The 20,040-nt window shown below is 36.0% G+C and overlaps 1 protein-coding gene across 1 annotated transcript in view; it reads right to left on the reverse strand.

The window, feature by feature from the left end:
• Positions 1-20,040, reverse strand: part of SPOCK3 (sparc/osteonectin, cwcv and kazal-like domains proteoglycan (testican) 3) — a 113,797-nt gene that overhangs the window by 48,244 nt on the left and 45,513 nt on the right. The gene's annotated exons all lie outside the window — the stretch shown is intronic.

Raw genomic sequence — 20,040 nt, forward strand, 5'->3', positions numbered from 1 at the left:
GCACCTGCACTCTGCTGGCTCAGACACTATGGGGAGATCTGTGACCCCCCTGTAGGAGGCTGAGTTAGATGGACAGCAAAATTGGCCAAAGATATTCCATTCCATATATCTACGTAAGCTCAGAGGAAGGTCAGAGATCACAGAGGACAACTTCCTTCCTTCTTCTTCTCCCCTCTCTTCCGTCCATGGCCGGTGTCCGGGAAGGACTCTGTTCATCCATCACCGTCGATCCTCAGCCTTGATCTCTCGTGACCCCCATAACTCTCTGCTTTCTCCAGCAGCAGCTCCGGGATTCCTCGGGACTCTTCCCAGTTCAGGGAAGTGCTGTGGGAGTTGCTGGGGTGGGGGGAGGCGAGAGGCTTTTGCCCATTCCTGAATATATTTGTATATAATTGTATATATTTTCTTGTATGATTCATTAGTGTTTTAATTAAAGCTGTGTAGTTTAGTTTTCAATCCAGCCAAGTTTCTCTCTTTTTCTCTCTCTCCTTCCCTACCTGGGCTGGGGGGAGGGAGGATCGAGAGCATTGTTGTCGGACTTGAGTCAAACAGTGACAAACCCTGTCACACTGGCATGCAGCTCTCTACCTAGCACAATCTGAGCTCATCACTCTATTGGAATAATACCATTTTGCACCACTACCAGTATCAAAAAGAAGACATATTAGAAGACAGAGAAAAGAATAACTTGTATTTCGTGTATTTACATAAAACCATCAGGATAGTTCAGTTCTGAGTGCCAAAAAGGCTCAGTTAAAGGACAATGAGGCTAAAGTAATATTTTAATTCCAACAAAAAAAACCAACAGGTCTTCCCAAATTCAAAGCTATACAAATAGCACTTGTGCTTCATATGGGACCAGAAAATAAAATCAAAGCAAACAGCTCTGCCTATACTGAATATCAAACAAATGGCTATCTTTTGTAGCCCTGCACAGTTATTCTGGCTGTACAGGAGTGTGCTTGCATTAGCCATGATGCCTGTCAGACCTCCTTCCAGCCAGTGCATGACATACTTTAATACTCAAAACAATCTTCAGACTTAGTAGAATGCATCATAGCCCAAACTTAATGTGTTTCTGTTCAGAAGAGATTATCTTCCCTTTTCTTAACACCTAAGAATTTTTATAGTTCAATCTTAGTAGCTTAAGGAGTAAAACCTAAAAAAAATTGTGCTTTAGACTTTGATTACTCCTGTTGGTGACCGATCTTAATGGGATTACCAGTTAAAACTGGGCATGAAACTGGGCATGGAAAACTGTTTCAGGTTTGTTTTACTAAGAATCAGAATATGAATAGAGCAAAACAGAAAAATAGCTTTTTGGGGTTTTTAAGATTTCTTTAATCCCTTTCTTGAGAGATTAATTTTTACAGACTCCAGAGCTGCTATTGTGTTTCACTTAACTGTTGCTGAAGAAAATAGTAAATACTTCAAAGCTGCTCCAGGTAACATAACAAGTTGTGAGTTTAGCCCTTTTGATTTTTCTTTAAAGTTGTCTACTCAGTCCTATTTGCAAATATAATTGCTTTTTTAAATGATAAAAAAACCCTAATACATGACACCTGCCACAGACACTGATAGCCGATTAGTGAGTGCAAGGTCAGTATGTAACACTTGCAAATCAGTACCCCTGGTCACAACTACGCTAGAATTTTACACCCACTGAGCTCATTCTATTAATAGGTAGGTAGTCTTGTCTCCAGTAACAAAGCAAAACCATGGTGCTTGCATAAGTCAGAAATGAATTAATAGGCTATTCTGACAACTTCCTATCAGCTGCTAATGATACAGGAATGTAACTGTTTCAAACTGCTTGCCTTTATTCTCCAAATAGACAATGCACTGGGATACTGCAAAAGAAGCTCATTTAAAGAAAGGTGAGTAAGACATCTTTCAACGTTACTCTAAGACTGATAGAAGAGCAACAAACCTACCTGAAAAACCCTATATAAGAAGAAATCTGTGGCACACATAATATGATAACACAACAAGGAGTGGTAAAAAGCAGAGTTAGTGTTTTGAAACAGTGATTAAATAATTTGTTTTGTGGGGGAAATTTCTGAATAGTTTAAACAGTAGGAAAATACATGTAATAATGTGTTATTTATAGCAATAAAATAATTCAAATTTATTTGGCTTTATTAGAAACTTTTTCTATATGAGGAAAACACGTAATGAATTTTTCAAGAAATTAATCAGCTGGATTTCACGGTGTTTATTTATATTGGTTTTAAAAAGCTGTTAACTGCTTGTGGTACGTTCACCACTTTCCCTTATATGAATGAAAAAATACTATTTTGCTTCTGAATATATCTAGCTTTTTATTGTCTGATCTTGATTCCCCTTTTCTCTTAGACTATTTTGTACACTGGAATTTCACCATGTCTCATTTGTACATTTGATTCAAAGGATACTTCAACTGTTTGAATTTTCACACGTTTAGTTTCAAAACAGAAGAACAGGTATTTCTGACATCAGAGCAATAGGCTGCACAGTGTTTAAAAAAATCATTTCAACAGAAACAAAGAACATGCACCATGTCAGGATCTCTTGGAAACATATTTCAGGAAGAAAAAAAATCCTCACCAATCACTGTCAATTGTCCCACCTAAAAATGCAATTTGTTTACTTATATTCTGCCTTTTTGTCAACCTCTTCAGTCTTAAATGCACTCAACATTCTTCAACATTTGCTGAAAGTAGCTGTTTAGTGAACCAGAGATAAACAATTAAAATCTGTAGCAAGAACATCAAAGAATATGTCATATTTAAGACATGACTTATGCAGCTTTACTTTTACTACTGTAAAGGTGAGAATAGTTGTATTTTTCAAACTAGTACAGTGCATGTTATTTTGAAATACATGAACTCTACTCTTAGAAGTACTGTTAGAGAATTGGAAAGATTAAATGACAGTAATATAATTCATTAAGCTTTGCCACCTTCCATTGCAAAGCAGCTACCTGACAAATGCTGCCAAATGGATTTCTATATCCTATGCACAGAAAGAGCCTAGTTTTTCCCCTAAGTGGAACAATAAAAAAACACCACTCACTTTTCTGCAGCAAAATAGTGAAAAAATGAAAAAAAAACCAAAAAACAACAACAACAAGGAAAAAGCCTACTATTTTTGTATTTCACCATCATGAAAATAAGGACAGGATACACTTCATGTATTACCTTCCCTTGTACTTGTAAACTAAGTTCCAGGTAAATACAATGCATTTTCATATGTAATTGTTTAACTTTAGAAAAAAACAAAATCATCCTCCTGTGACCAACTGACCTAATTTTTAAAAAGTGAATGACAGCATGCATGTCATTAACATAAGGGGAAGACACTGACTAAACCTGTGCCTCTGGAAAACTTTTCCTTACTTCAAACACATGGGAAACCTCTACAGAAAGGAGTCATATGTCAGCATTAGTGTCATGTATACAGAGGTAAAATCTGTGTTGAGCAAGAAAGAATATTTAAATAATATTTATACAGTCTAGAAGTTTTCAAATTACTTGAATTTGATATTTACATCCTTGAACACTTGAACTGGCTGAGCAAACTTACAGCCATTGAGAAACTGTGAAGGCCAGAAAATGTACTGGAAAAAAAAAGCAAGATGAAGTAAGGAAATAAAATAATCTCAGAAATGATGGAAAAAACAGCTTTTAAGTTTGATTTCAGGCCACATAGAAGAAAGGAGATGGACTATGCTATAGGGTTTTATCAGACAAATCGTAATAGATCTAGTTTCATTTTATGGAAGAACTTTTAGAAAACAGACATATATTAGATTGTAAATACCATGATTTTACCAAGGCTTGTCCCACTCTTTTACATTGCAACCTGGTAAGCCATATCGGAAATAATGTTATTTGTGTGTTCATATGGTAAGATGAGCACAAAACTAGTTAAAAGTGATCCTCAGAGTACTATCAGTGTTTCACTGTTAAAATGCAAGGCTGCACTGAGTGGACTTTTGCAAGCCTGTGTTTCTGTTAATGGCTCAGAAGATGAAATAAAAGATATCCTATTAAACATGGAAGAGATTGAGATAACTTCAGAAGATAGGAATATAATACAAATACTTGTATAAATAGAATGGACTAAAAATAGAATTCAATGTGGAAAACTGCTATGTTCTACTCCTAAACAGACACAATCACATTTGAAATACAAGCTGTGGAACAACTGGCTAGACAGGCATTGTGAAGGAAAACCAAGAATCTAGTGATCATTGTGAATAACTGAATGGTGTTTAAAAACATTACCATACCAGGATATATAAACAGGTCTGCAACCTACGAATCATGCAAAAGAATTCCACACAGCTCTGGCAGTATTTACAATAAAGCAACTTGTCCAGTTTTGTGAGAACGTTTAAACAAGACAGGAATTGATTGGAAAAAGTCCTAAAAGAGTAAGAGGAATAATCAGAAGCCTAGAAATTAGTCACTAAGAAATAGGCTCAAGGAGAAGGGATGTTGAGAAAAGAGGATTCACATACCAGCTCTCAAATAAATGAAAGGCATCTGAAAGACACTTGAAGAGAATACCATGCTGAACATTAGAAGAAATTATTGGTTCAAATTTCTGCAGAAGAGTTTCAGGTTAGGTACTAAGAGTTTCTAATCATAAGAGTAGTGAAGTATTAAAATTAACTGCTGGTGAGGTTTATTGAATCTTAATAATTGTCTTTAGAAACAAGATTTGAGACATCTGTCAGGAATAACTCCTGTGTAGTTTATCTTGTTTTGAGAAACTGGGCGGACCAGGTGGCATGAAGCTTATTCAATGAGGAAGTACCGCACAGATCTACTCTGGGAATGAACCAGTGTCATAACACTATTGCTTGCATCAATCTTGTTCATTTGCTGGAAAGAGTGAAAAATGTGTAATGAATGAATGAGGGAGACTACATGAAAGGAAAGGAAAATCATGCTTATGCAGGTCCATGGATCTTGGATAACTTACTTCAGCAAAATTGTTTGGTACTGAGTAATTGTGCTCTCCTGAGCTCTTGAAAACCTGAGATCTGATTTGGGAATATGCTAAATAATTTTAGATAAACTAAAAGAAAAATTAATTGAATATATAAATGATCTGCAATGTGAAACATAAAAACCCCCGATCCTTTAATTGAACACTCAAATCTCAAATATTTTTTTGCTTCTATCTATCTGCAGAACCATCTTTTATCTGTAAAACAACACTTGATAACACACAGAGGGATTGTATGTGAGACGGTGTGAATTAGTTACTATTTGTAGACTTCTCAAAATCTATAGGGAATAAAAACATATTAAAGCAGTGAGGTATTTAGCTTCAATGTGTGGCTACTGTATAATAAAAGATGTAACACTATACTGAATAGTGCAGAGAAAAGTAATTACTGATCAGATACAACACAGGTATGTCCATTTTGCGTGTTAAATTAAGAGCCCTGTGGAAGAAATAGCACCAGAATGAAGTTAAGATTGCCCTACATGCCCAACCAAAAGGAAAGTCTAACAGTGCTTGCGCAACATCAACTTCATCATTTCCCAGCATTTTATCAATTTACTTTTCCTCACAGATATGGTTCTGTTCCTTTTTGAGGATGCTACTACCTCAGTGGCAGGATAATGTATTTTCCACAGCAGTACTGTCTTGTCAGGAGTATCTAGAAGCTTTTCATAGAATCACAGAATGCCAGGTTGGAAAGGACCTCAAGGATCACCTGGTCAATGTTTTTAGGTAATACTACGCTTTATATGAGATGGCTCAGCAAACTGTCAAGATGAGACTGTCCAATGTGGGGAATCTACCACTTCCCTTGGGAGACTTTTCCAATGTTTGACTCCTCATGGTGAAAAATTTACCTCGTGTCCAATCTGAATCTCCCCAGGAGCAACTGTGCCCATTAGCCTGTCTTTTCCATGTGAATACTTGTCAACAGGGAGTCTCCATCTTCTTGGTAGCCACCAGTTAAGTACTAGAACATGGTAATATAGTCTCCCCAAAGCCTTCTTTTCTCAAGGCTGAACAAACCCAGGTTTCTCAGCCTCTCCTCATATGGCATGTCTTCCAGTCCTCTGACTGTCCTTGTGGCCCTTCTCTGGACCCTCTCCAGCCTGTCCACACCCTTTTTGCAGAGTGTGGACCAAAACTGAATGCAACACTCCAGGTGTGGTCTGACAAGAGCTGAGTAGAGCGGGATGATGACATCTTTATCTCTGCTGGTGATGCCCTTGTTGATGCAGCCCAGCATCCTGTTGGATTTCTTTGCTGCTGCAGCACCCTGTGCACTCATGTTGAGCCTGTTATCCACCAAGAACCCTTTCCACAGGGCTGCTCTCCAGCCAGGTGGATTCCAGTCTGAACTGCACTCCTGTGCTACGTTTTCCCAGGTGCAAGATCTTACACTTCTCCCTGTTGAACTTCTTAAGGTTCCTGCTAGTCCACTCCTCCAGGCCAGTCTGGGTCATCCTGGTGGGTAGCTCTCCCTTTTGGAGTGTCAACCTCCCCACTCATCTTGGTGTCGTCAGCAAACTTCATCAGGATGCTCTTGATATCAACATCCACATCACTTACAAAGATGTTAAAACAGCATTGGGCCCAATATCGAACCCTGGGAGACCCCACTTGTGACCAGTTGCCAGTTGGAGGAAGAACTATTTGCTATCACCCTCTGCATATGGTCTTTCAGCCAGTTCCCCACCCACCACACAGACCACTTGTCAAGGCTGTAATGAGTCAAGTCTCTCCAGCAGGAGACTGTGGGGGAACCTATCAAAAGCCTTGGAGAAATCCAGGTAGATGATGTCCACGGGTCACCCTGCAGCAACCAAGAAGGTTACTTTGTTGTACAAGGCAATCAGATTTGTCAAGCACAATTTGCCCCTGGCAAATCCATGTTGGCTTTTCCCAATCACATGCTTCAATTGACTTGTGACAGTCCCAGGAGGATTTGCTCTATGACTTTCCCAGGGACTGCAGTGAGGCTAATGAGTCTATAATTACCCGAGTCCTCCTTTGAACCCCTCTTATAGATGGGGGTGACATTAGCCTTCCTCCAGTCTTCAGAGACATCTCCTGCTCTCCACGACTTCTCAAAGATTATGGGAAGCGGCTTTGCAACAACATCAGCCAGCTCTCTCAACACCCTAGGGTGGATGGCATCCAGGCCCACTGATTTGTACAGGTCAAGCTCCTGTAATAGTTGACAGACCAATTCTTCCTCCCCTGCAACAGGTCAGTGTCTGCATCAACCTGGATTTTTGTTCCTATGGCCTGGGACCCAACAGCACTGTTAAGCACAGAAGTGAAGGAGGTGTTGAGAACCTCTGTTTTTTCAGCTTTGTTGGTGACTAGTTCACCTCCCCTGTTTAATAGTGGGCCAATATTATTCCTCTGTTTCTGCTTGTGGCTTACATATCTGAAGAACCCTTTCTTGAAGTTTTTGACATGTCTAGCCGATTTCAGCTCCAGCTGAGCTTTTGTCTCCCTAACTGCACCTCTATATGTCCTGGTAATGCTCTTAAACAATGCCCTTTTAAACTAACTAACTAAAGCTAAGTAATGAGGATACATGAGATTTCTTGGGCAGGTAAGGAACAGAAGGTTGTGCACTAGTACCTTCAGGTGCAGTCTACAGAACCTCCCTCCAGTTCTTCCTCTCTTTCACCTTATACCTACTGGACAGCTGGAAGCAGATGTGGTACACCCTAAAAGTATGTAAGTCAGCAGAGGTTAGCTGTCAGGGCATTCAAATCCATGTTGTATCCATTGTGGGCTTCAAGCCCATGATATTCAAAGACTGAAGTTAGGCCAAATACATCAACACAACCTTCCTTAATACATAAATGTGACTTTGCAGTATTGGATGATGTGTGAATTCAACATGAATTTAAGTCTGTCAGAAACTGTCATGTGCTGAGGTATGTGACACTTAAAAAAATGCTTTGTAGAACACCATCACATTTAATGTTGAACATTTAGTTAACTACTTTTAGACAACCAGTAACTAACACTTCTACAACTGTTAAGTGTTTCATCACTGAAAGGTGACTGTAACATTTAATTGTACTTTATCTCAATAATGAGAGCTCTGTAGAAATCCATTACTTTTTTGTGCATTTAAAATTTAAACAGGGCATGCTATTCAACTCTAAGAAAAAAATATACTGATGAATAACTGAATTCAGACTTACTTGATAAGGTTAATATGCCAAATAGTTAATTTGAACATATACTTCTACACAGCAAAAACATTAAGTTTGTCTTTTTTCTTATTAGTACCAGTAAGAGGCTGCATTTCTGACTCCTGGCTCTTCCACATCTTAACCAACCTTCTGGTGTAAAAACTTGGGATATCAGTATGTATTGGAGTATTTAAAAATCTTACCACCATGGTCTACAAGTTGTAAAAGTGCCTTTTGGCACTGCTACCTACCAGCTGGACATTCATGGGTCAGAGAAATCCAACTGTTACAGTATAAACAGAATGGTGGAGAGAATTTGGAACATCCTCTCAAATTTTCATGTTTCTACCAAAACATCTCACAGTTTTTCCTTCCTTTTCTACAAGATCAACAATAGATTTTTGTATGATGCTATCAGCAGGATCCCTGAGAAAATAACTCTTTGCTAGAGTACTATGAAGAGAGATGCTGGAGAAGAGAATGAAGTATTAAATATTCCTTCCAGAATCATCATGTATCTTACTGATACAAATCCCTCCTGTAGAGCTCCACATTCATGCATCAATACAGATATCTCTTCTGTTTTTAAACATGATTATCTGTGAAAGTCAAACAGCTAATCTCTTGACTACCACTGCCCAGTACTGTGTGCTTTCAACTTCCCTTCAGACTGTATTGTGTATCCACATTCCCCATTTTCTCACTTCATCCCTATTTAACAAAGCTTACATACATTTTCCTGCTCAAAATTTGCTTTTATTTTGTGAAAACTGGTATGTGAAATTATGGACTCAGATTTGAGTCTCCTAAAGTAAAATATGTAAGAAACTACAATAAGCTTTAACTGGCTTAATGATTCCCATCACCAATCATGCGGCTGGGGTGGGCACAGCAAACGTTGATCAGGTTATGTTCCAGGTTCAATCCAACATGGAGCATTACATGATACAGAACATGGAAGAAAGACATAAAGCTGCTTGACATAAGGGGCCAGTTCCAGGCAATGGTTGGTACCGCTTTATGCAGTCATGTCATTTCAGGTTGGCTTAAATAGAGGTGAAATTATAGCCAAAGTTAGTGAGATTATGTGGTAAAGCTTATCTTGAAATTATGATGCCATTTTATAATTCTGTACAAAATGTATCCACAAAGGCACAAGAAGCTGCAATACAGAATTTCACACTAAAACCAGCTCAACATAATGCCAAGATACCACATTTTCAATTAAATTAAGCTTTAGAAATTAAAAATTAATTTGTTTATGAAGTGTCATCCAGATCTACAGATACCTTTTTGTCCCATCAGCAACCTGTTATTCATATGCATTACTTAGGCAAACAGTAGGAGTTTCAGTAAAAGCTTTTCAGCAAACAAGTACTACTTTTTAAAATGAAAATAACATTTAAGAAATATTAACCATACATACATACAACTAGAACTTTAACCAGAGAACAAAAGGAAAGGTGCCTATTGAACCAAGCCTGACTAAAGAAAATCTTTTGTGGCTGAAAGAGAACTGATGATACATTGTTTATAAAGCTATGAACTAGAGAAAGCAATTTATATGACAAAATGAAAATCTGTATGCACAGTTTTTCCTCTGTTCAACTCTATAGCTCTTGCCTTGTCTGCAGTGCAATGGCACAAAAAGAAAAGCTTAGATCAACTAGAAAACATATTAAGTCACAGAAACATACACATCAATGCCTAGTGGGATTATTGAAATTAGGCACCTACCTGTCTTTATTTTCCTACTTTGTGACTTTTAGAGATATATGAAATTCAGGAGCTTCTGAAAATCCTTCTAAGGACCCATCTGCTTTTTAAATCCACCTTCTAAATTTTCAGGCACCTACTCAGTTTGGTAAATACATACTTAACAATCTTATTCTATATACTTTGCAAACAAGTGAACTAGTATTTTATACCATCAAATGAGAATGTACAGCTTAATTGATGCTAAATGACAAAACCCTGTGATATCCCTACTTAAAACATACTATTTCCAGTAAATTAAAAAGTACTATTATTAATGCTTCTAGTGTTTTTTGTGTAAAAAAAGGTGATATATTACCTTATATCCAAATTAATATTTCAATATTCCTTGAACACAAAACATCAGGCTCTTTGTTTTAAACTTCATCATTTCTAGCACATACAAACTACAGATGCACAGAATGTCACTCAACACAGGAGATACTTGGTGTACACCACTGCTGGCATTCAGTTTTGTAATTTGGAGAAAATTTCTTGAGAAACATAAAAAGGAATACATAGCTCAGACAAAACTAACTTTACATTTTTCAAGTTCCTACTTCAAATTTGAAAAATAATATTCAAGGAAAAGCTTAAAATGGGAGCAAAAACATATTCTCCTAAATTATCATCTTAAAAATACTTGACTACTGTGGTTCAAAATGAGCCAAGAAAGATCTTCACTGATTTTCAACTGATATGCAAATTTCTAAGTAATGGCAATAGTAAAATAAAAGTAATGGCAAAGCTATAAAGCCACATTAAAAGACAAAAATGGCTTATAAAAGTCTGCTTATTAACATGCATTAACTCTGTATTTTTCATGTGATATGGCTTCCTAAGCCATACTGGCTGATTGCATTATTAATTAAATAAGTTCAAACTATCTAATAATATCTAAGTTGAAATATTTATAACATTATAGGTGAGCTAAAATAGCATCTAAAGGGCGTGCTTGTTAGTTTCAATTACAGGAATAATAATTAAAGTAATAAAAGTAATATGAACCCATCTTACTAGTCCATGTGGGGTTGTCCCATCCAAGTTTCTAAGACATTTAAGCTATACCTCATCAATTGGAGTAAAAACAAAAGCAAAAAAAAAGAAATTCTGTATCGTTACTTACATTTAGATGAATCTTTCATCACTGCACTACAGAATCACTGTTTGGATCAAAAGTTTGACACACGTAGGCACTCTTAGCTTTCTTACGACCACATTGCCTCTACAGCTCTATACTCTCTTTCACCCACCAAAAACGTATGTTTAAGTTCATTTGAACTCAAAGTACTAGATTTTATTTATTAAGCAGTCCAAAACAGAAGGCTACATATGCTATCAATGAATAAAATGTTTATGAAATTCCATGTTTATAACAGTTTTCACCCTGCCAGGGAAGGAACATGATGCTGTGCAAGTGGGAGTTAGTATTCCAAAGCACAGCTGCTTTTCCTTATAAAACATATCTCTTCTTGAACTTAAAGAAGTTTATCATGTGCAGAAACACACAGAACTATGCCTAAATCTTTCTACTTTTTTGCTGCTGGTACTTCATTTCTTTGTCAAACTCATATGGACTAAAATCAGGAGAACAAAAAGCCAGGTCTTCATATGTCAGGCTGTGAATGAAGAGCTAGAGCAGCAAATTTTGCTACATAAACTTTTATTTTTCTCTTCCAGTAAGGCCATGGTGGCCTAAGATGTACCTTTTTTTTTTTTTTAATGCAACTTTGATATGATGCAGAGGACCTACTTCTGATACTCAGTCATATTTTTCAGATCCTTGTGTCTCAGTTCTCATCAACATCCAGATCTGCTCTTTCAAGACCAAAGTTATTTTACTTTCATACTTTTTTTCTGTACTTGAGATCTTGCCCAAGAGTGCATCTGTTTTTTAAGAAATATTTGGTTATTATTATATTATTGGTTAAGAAATGCTTTGCTCTCAAGATTACTGTAGGAAATCAAGCAAGCAGAGCTAGCAGCAGAGTCTTAACTTGTGGAAGAATGGTCTATTATTATTTGCTTCTTGTAAATTTAGCAGAAAGCATAGAACTTAAAAGTTATTGGACATGTAAATAAATAGTCTGGACAGTTCTCTTCGCTAGAAATGACTGAAGTTGGAATAGATCACAACCACACCCCTGAAGAATACTGACAGAGGTAGAAAGAAGGCAAGTTTCCTAAGGGAATCCATGTTCTCAGGAGAAGCTTAAGGATTTTGATTAAGAGTTGGCTTAAATATTTTTAACATCTCTGAATATCAACTATTCATTTCTTCAAGGTTTCTTCTTATTTGGGTTTTGTTGTGTGTTTTTTCTTCCTCCCCCCCAAAAAAAAAGGATGATGGCAGGTATATATTAATGCTTCAAAGAGTCCTGAACGGAAAAGGAACTTCACAGCAACACCCAGTGTTGTGACATTCACACAACTCAGAAACTTCTGGATTTGTGTATCCATATGTGGCTTTGAGTATTTTAAAGTTGTTAAAGTGATTTTGGGAAGGAAGTGAATGAGGTAATAGGGCATCCCATCGGAAAACCCGAATCCCAGATAGTCTTCTGTGGTTTCATTCAAGAATTGTATTATTTTAATGCCATAAATGTAATTTGCCTGAGTTCTGATAAAAACTATGTTTACTGTCACACTACTGAATGCTAAGTGTGTTTTATTAAAGCCCATTAAATTAGTATGCATACAACAGAACTACCCAATCATCATCCTCCTTTCAGTTATAATGTGAGAATTTTAAATTACACATGTATTCTAAGCAGAGATCTTAAGTATATAAAAACACAGTATGCTGGCATTACAGCATCAGAAATACTGGAAAACCTGAAGGAATAAGGAATATTCAAACAATCCTGATATATATGAATTTGTTTTCAGAGCAACATCTACAAAGTAACTGGTTCATGTTTACAATATTTCCTTGTTAGCTTTTCAAAATTCCAAGTAATAATAAAAAGAGTGAGATTTGGAAGCTGATTCTTTCATGTTGCAGGTATTTTACCTCATTGTCACCTGCTGAATTACTAGGACTAAAGCTTTTTTTTTCCTCTGGAACACCATAACTCGTTTAATAGCACTGCTGGTCTAAATTTCTGTTACAGTCTGTAATGTTACTACTTGAAACTTCACAGTATTTCAGTTTCTTGCTAAGTGCTCAATATCTTTTTACAATATCTCTTTAGAAGCCAAACACTTTGTTCTTTTTGATTACCAAATTTAATTGTAAGCTCTAAACAATTTTAATTTGAATAATTACATTTTTAATAGTAATTTTCACTTCATTTGCAGTTCTGTAGAGTTTCAAATGCTTACTGTTCTGTTAACTGCAAAAAAACCCAAAATGGGTAGTGTTAAGTACATCTTCTTTTGTGCCTGCAAAATCTATGTATTTCCTCCTTAAAAGAAAAAAAATAGTAATTTTGAAGAAAATCAAAGACCCATAAAAAGGGAAAGAAATTAGAATAAATATACATATATCATAATACGGTACATGAAACAGGTTCTGTTTTAAAGCAACAAAATGATCCATGACTTCACTGTTACTTGATAAGCGTATGTTTAAATCTCACTGTGACTAAGACAAGACAAGGACATACATTCAAGGAAAAAAATCCAAACCAAGTTTCTATGGTTCAGTGCATTGGAAAGTGGTGTTTGTTTTAAATACACATAAAAACAAGTGATGCTTTGGTACAAAGAGAAAATAACAGAGGAAAAAAAAATATAGCAAGCATTTAAGATAAGTTTTGCAGTTGTTTAGGGTTTTTGTTTGTTTGGTGTTTTGGTAGGGTTTTTTGGGTTTTTTTGGTTGGTTTTGTTTTGGTTTTATTTTTAAGGTACCATTGTGTATCTACGTATTTAATTGTACAACGTAAATTCAGGAAATTGTTCCCTTTTAAGGACCTATTTCCATAGCACACTGGTGACAGGAAGAACTGCTTTCTGGAAAAAAAAGTATAATCATAGAATGGTTTCAGTAGGAATGGATCTTGGATCATCTAGTTCCAAGGCCGCTGCCATGGGCGGGGACTCCTCCCTCTAGATAAGGCTGCTCCAAACCCCATCCAACCTGGCCTTGAGCAGTTCAAGGAATGAAGAATCCACAACTTCTCTGGGCAACTTGTTCCAGTGTCTTACCATCTTCATAGTGAAGAATTTCTTCCTAATACCTAAGATAAATCTATCGTCTTCCAGTTGAAAGGCATTATCCACTTGTCTTGTTGATACATGGCCTTGCAAAACAGCTCTCTTGTAGGCCCCCTTCAGGTACTGTAAGTCCACTAGAAGGTCCATCTAGAACCTTCTTCTCTTCCAGGCCATCCATAAATCCAAAGCAAAAGGAGAAATGTCTTTGTTGTTACATTTTCTTCCATTTCCTCACATATCTGGAGTGCTACCTTCAGTACAAAGGCAATTTAGGCGGCTATGGTTCTCCCATGCCCCTGGGACATGGGATATTCCAAGAAGAATGAAATGACATGCCTAGGGTAGGCTGTAAGGCTGTCAGAGACATGAGAACTAAACACACTTAAGGTGTGTTACGAAACTTCTTCCTTTTTAATAAGTGCTGACAAACATTTTCCACACCAACGCCTATACTAGCACAATCTCTGAGGTCTTCTCTCAGAGAATTACTACTGTAATATTTTAATGTTTTCACTGGGTCAAAATGTGAGCCAGTTCTCTTTTTTTGCCATTTGCCACTTTCAATCTCATCTTCTGTAAAACCATTCTTTTCAGAATAGATTGTCTGCTATTCTCAAAATTTGTTCCCTAGGTTGACATAATCTTGTTTCATGCCCCGTCTTTAACTGCTCTCTCTCATAAAAAAAATTCCTTTCCATTTGTTTTGTTTTTTTTAAATATGCACAAACAAAAGCCTCCCACAGTCATAAAAATCCTCTTATTCTACCTAACTACCTCTTCAAAACTATGCTCACTAATGAGCTTTCACTTGGTAAATCTGAATTAATCTTCTCATTTGATCCCCTTTTTGCAACTGACACAGCACATCACTATCTTCTCCACTGTTTGCTCAGGTACCTTAATGTTTCAGACACCTACACAAACTTAAGAACACTATTCAGTGTATCTTAATGCTCCGGAGCCATCTTTCTATTGGCTTCTTTTCAGAACTGTTTTCTGTTCCCCACCATCACTCCACAAGCATTAACTAAGCCAGCAGCAGCTCGTTTTCAGCTCCTATCCATGGCTTCCTGAATTTAGTGTGGACACATTCTTCTGGAAAAGAATTATTGCACCAAAACAATTCCACTTATTTTAGCTATAGTTCTAGTTACAACATTTGCAATACTATTTTCAAAAGATTAACTTCTTCTGGTTAAAGCTACCATGCAGAGAAAGAGTATTCGTCATGTAAGTATGGGTGTCTCTAACACAACCTACCAGTTTAAAAATCTGAATCAATCTTTAACTATCTTCTCAACTTCACTTTAAGCACTTTGATTTTTCTTGTTTTACTGGCTGTCCTGTTTGACAGTTAGCATGCAAATTCAGTTTTTCAAGAATATATTCTGAATCTGAGTGCTTTCTACATCCATTATTTTGTATCAGTATACTGCTCCTGTGATATGAATGCTATTTAATAAACACTGACACTTGTTTGACTTTCCCATTTGTCTTACTCTTTTATCAGTTTGTCCTTCCAGCCTATATTATATCTGTTCTAGAGAGAAACCTAATACTGCTTTAAAAGAACAACATAAAGGCATTACATACATGAAGACTTAAGATAGTATATTCCAGCCCATAAAGTAATAAGTTTATTCTGATAAAGGATATTCCATGAATCAATCAAGCAAGATACATCTTATCTCAGTGACTAATGGTCAGTCTCACTAAAGAAGGTTTGTTACAAGGTATTTGTTTGGGTTTGGTTTGGGGGAGCGGGGAGGAAGAGTGGGATTGTGTTTGCTGTAGGTTCTTTTCATTTGCCAGTATCTTTGCTTTATTTGTCAATGTACCTTAGTCACAAGCCCTTCATTGTAACAGTCCAACATAGATTTGGTCTGTAAAAGGCTTTAAAGTTACCCAAATATACAGGGTGATTTTGTCTGGGTCTTGCTTGGGAACAGACAGAGATAGACGGAATGGGATAGAGACAAAATCTTAATTTTGAGAGGGCCTTTTTGCAAAACCTAGTTTTCTTAGAAAAAAAAAATAATGCTGGAAGAGCAGCTGCAAAAATTTGAACCAGTGTGTTATCAATTTATTTCAGAGAGATTACATTCTTTTATTACTAAATAGGTCAGGCCATGATTTAACATTATTTTTGGCTATGTGTTAACAGACAGTTATGTCTACAGAAGACTGCTTACTAACAAAGCAGATAAAAAATGAAGAGAGTGGTGGATTAGCCCAATTTAAAAAGACTGACATACACTGAATCAGTTTTGTGAAAATTGCTTTCATTTGCTGTTATAAAATAGGCATTTTGTAATAGTAAAATCTATTTCTATCAATCATTTCTGAAATAGAATGGAATTGTCAACAGCTGAGGCATGTGACCTGAAAACTCACAATAAGGCAATAAAAATCTTAATCAATTTAACTATAATAGGAAAATGTTTAAAATAACATCATGATTTAAAAATGTTGATATTTTTTACGCTTCCTCCAAACAAGCTGTCTTATACCAAACACATTGCTAAAACATACAGATTATTATAAGAATAAAGGCAGCAATACTTAAAAAATAAACATGTTATATATGGAATACTCTGAGAATAAAAAAATCTAGTCATAAAGATTCATGTAAAATTAAAAACAAAATTTGGGTAGAGTAAGCAACCTGCACCACATTTTGCCCTCCACATACAGTGTGATTTTATCCACTGGATCTCTTTCACACTTCTAATGAGAAATTAATCATAATTTCGGAGACTGAAGAAAGTATCTGAATATTTTTTTTTAAATTAAATACACATACCTAACTATCTGTAAAGTATTTCAAGAGTTTATATACTCTCTTCTGACTACTTGATTTCTATACCTTTTCTATCTCAAAGAAGCTAGTTTATAGACATTATTTTTTCAAAACATTTTTATTGCTATCTATACCTATAGGGGTGTCCATCAATCACATGAAGTTTTCATAGGTAGGAGAAAAAAATACTTCACAAAAAATTCACTGTCAATATGAAACAAACTTGAGCAAATTGTCACTAACAATAAAACTGATCTAGGACTTACTGCCAAGATGATTCTGAAATAAAATCATGGGCCAATGGGCGTATTCTAAATATTAGTTTACTTGTGTGGTGTTTTCCTTTCAAAATACTGAAAGCATTGCTCATTAATCTTATTTAAGGTTAGATGTTGTTATAGTGGGACTACTGGTCGACCACATTCAACCTAAGAGAAAACTTCAGTGTATTATGCCAAACACCAGAGGTGTAATTAAAATACGCAAAACCAGCACAAAAGACAAGTTAGCTCATGTGTGACCATATTTTTTTCTTTGTGATCATTTTTTACAACGCCCAGTTAAAATATACTGCAATATGGGAGAATTATTCCAACAGAAGCATCCAAGCCTAAGCATCATCATCTCATGCACAGTTACACCAGCTTTACTGTGTGCCCACTGGAGAGTAGTGAGCTGCATCCCAGGGTAAAAGAATAGCAGGAGCTAGGTTGCTGCCACAAAACACCCCATCTGAGCTGCACTCAGTGTCTGTTTTATTTCTCTATTAATCCCAGGAAACATGAAGATAGAAACAGGCTGCAAAACTGTCCTGGCAGCAGTCACCATGTTTTTCTTGGAGAATGGATGAGGTGCCAAGCATACAGGGGTAACAAAGCACTACACTACAAGCACTGAATTCTAGAGTTAAAATTAATAATGAAGTTTGAAGTTCCAAACTTTAGAGAAATGCACAGTCAAACTAGACTAATGAAATGTAAAACACATGCAATATTATTTAAATGCTAAAATAAATGCTTAACTAAAAATTGTTGGTAACACCACACTGGTAAGGAAACAGTAGGATCTTTTTCTACTGAATTTTTTCTTGCATAGTAATTAACGTTCACTTTGATTACTCAACATTTCAGTGTGGAACATTTTTATCTCAGCACTCTTGTAATACTAAAAATTAGTATCTTACACCTGCTGCTTTTTCTTTACACTGACTGCATATAACTAATTGTGAGCTGAGAACACAGTAAACTTAACTCGGCCTGCTAAAATGTATGGGAAACAAAACAACCCTACCTGACTCTGGATAAGCTCAGTTTAAGCTTTCTTTCTACATTGTCTACCCTTTATATAATCTTTCCTCTCGCCCCCCAAAGTAAAAAACATGCATGATATAACTATACTTACATACCTTAATAGAACCATTTTCGTGGACTTGGCCTGAAAAGTGAGGCCATACTCCCAAAGTAGAGTCCATCCAATAACTGCCAGCTGCTCATCTGTGTTTTACACTACTATGTACTTACTTATATTCAAAAAATGCATTCTACTATTTGCCACAGTCATTGACAAATGCATTCTAAATACAAGAAAATTACTATATAAACTACTGAAGCTTGATGACACATTGTAACTAAACTTTGCCTGGAATAAAGGAACATAAATATTTGTCTTCATGTAAATTTTAACAAATGCTCCTGAAATAACATTGCAAGCACCTCTGTTTTGATGGGAATGCACCACAGAATATGAAATCCAAAAATAACACAAAAGAAATAAAGATATATTTATAGGCTGATCTTCTGTGGTTATCAACTTTTTGGTAGCATTTGACTAGCATAAACTTTGATTTTACATCTATGAGGAAGCAGAAGAGAGCAGGAAAACCCTGCAAAAGCTCGCTGATGCTGTATTACTTCTGCATTATATGCATGTTAAGGGACATAGAGGCGAGACAATATCTATTATTGTACTGCAGTTCAGATAACGCAGCGGAATGGCAGTAGAGTGTACCTATTTAATCTACTCATTTCTCATAATTCTGCTTGAGAAGCATACCCTCATCTTTAACACATGAACTGATATAAAAACCACATCATTACTTACAGATTTCTGTTATACCTAGTTCAGACCAGACTATCAGAGGCCGTAAGGGTCACTTCTGCCTATAAGACTATTTAAAATCTTATATGATAAAACAGGAAATAAACAATGAGGTTAAAACTAGCTGTGATGTTTACATTACATTAGGAAGAACATAGGAAGAGACTGTAATGGATAAAGCACACAGTATAAAGAAAAACCTTGGTCATTCAGCATTATCTGTATCAAATTATCTACTTACGTTGCAAAATCACAGTCTACCATCTGCTTTATATCTATGTGCAGGCTAGACTTGGGACTCAAAGACTGAACCTTCACATGGCACAGCAAAAGAAATGCTGAATGACAATATCATCTAATGACTAGTAGGATGCAAGGACATTTTTCAATCTCTTGAGAAAACCTAGACACAAGATTACTGTGAATAAAACTAAGTATAATTCCAAATTCCTAAATTAAAACTTTAAGTCGTATCATAAAAAGGAATTAATTCCCTGGCAAGCCAAAGACTCCAATCCATGTGTACGGCCTAAGATAACCTGGTGAAAGAGTTAACTTTTAAAAAATTTTCTATTTTAAAAGGAAAATTAAGATCCTTGACCAGTTCCCTATAACTAAACATTCAGTTTGTAAGAAAAAACATTTTCTAATATAACGTTTAGGATAAAACCACAGGAATTATCAAAGTTGACAAAGCACTAAATATAATCTGACGTTTTTATTTTATCAAGAAAAAAATATCCTTGGAAAGGATTCCCAGTGTTCAATCCAATAGCCAGTCACTGCCGGAAACTCTAATCCTCTTTTTGTAAAATTCAGAAGTAGTTTGTGATTTCAGTAAAAAACAGAAAACTCAATTCAGCAAATACTATCTCTAAAATCTTCAAATGCTGGGAAATACTTTATCCTTGCTTAAGAAGCTCTAGGGAAATTTTTTCTTTATAAGAAAGGACCACAGACCTTCTACATCTCCATCAATTTAATCTAGAACAATCAGCACTATTACTACTACATTTCTCTTGAAGTGCTGGATATAATCTACTAGAAACA

This window comes from Chaetura pelagica, unplaced genomic scaffold (genome assembly GCF_000747805.2).
Source record: "Chaetura pelagica isolate M959 unplaced genomic scaffold, ChaPel_1.0 scaffold142, whole genome shotgun sequence".
In the NCBI taxonomy this organism is placed as follows: domain Eukaryota; kingdom Metazoa; phylum Chordata; class Aves; order Apodiformes; family Apodidae; genus Chaetura; species Chaetura pelagica.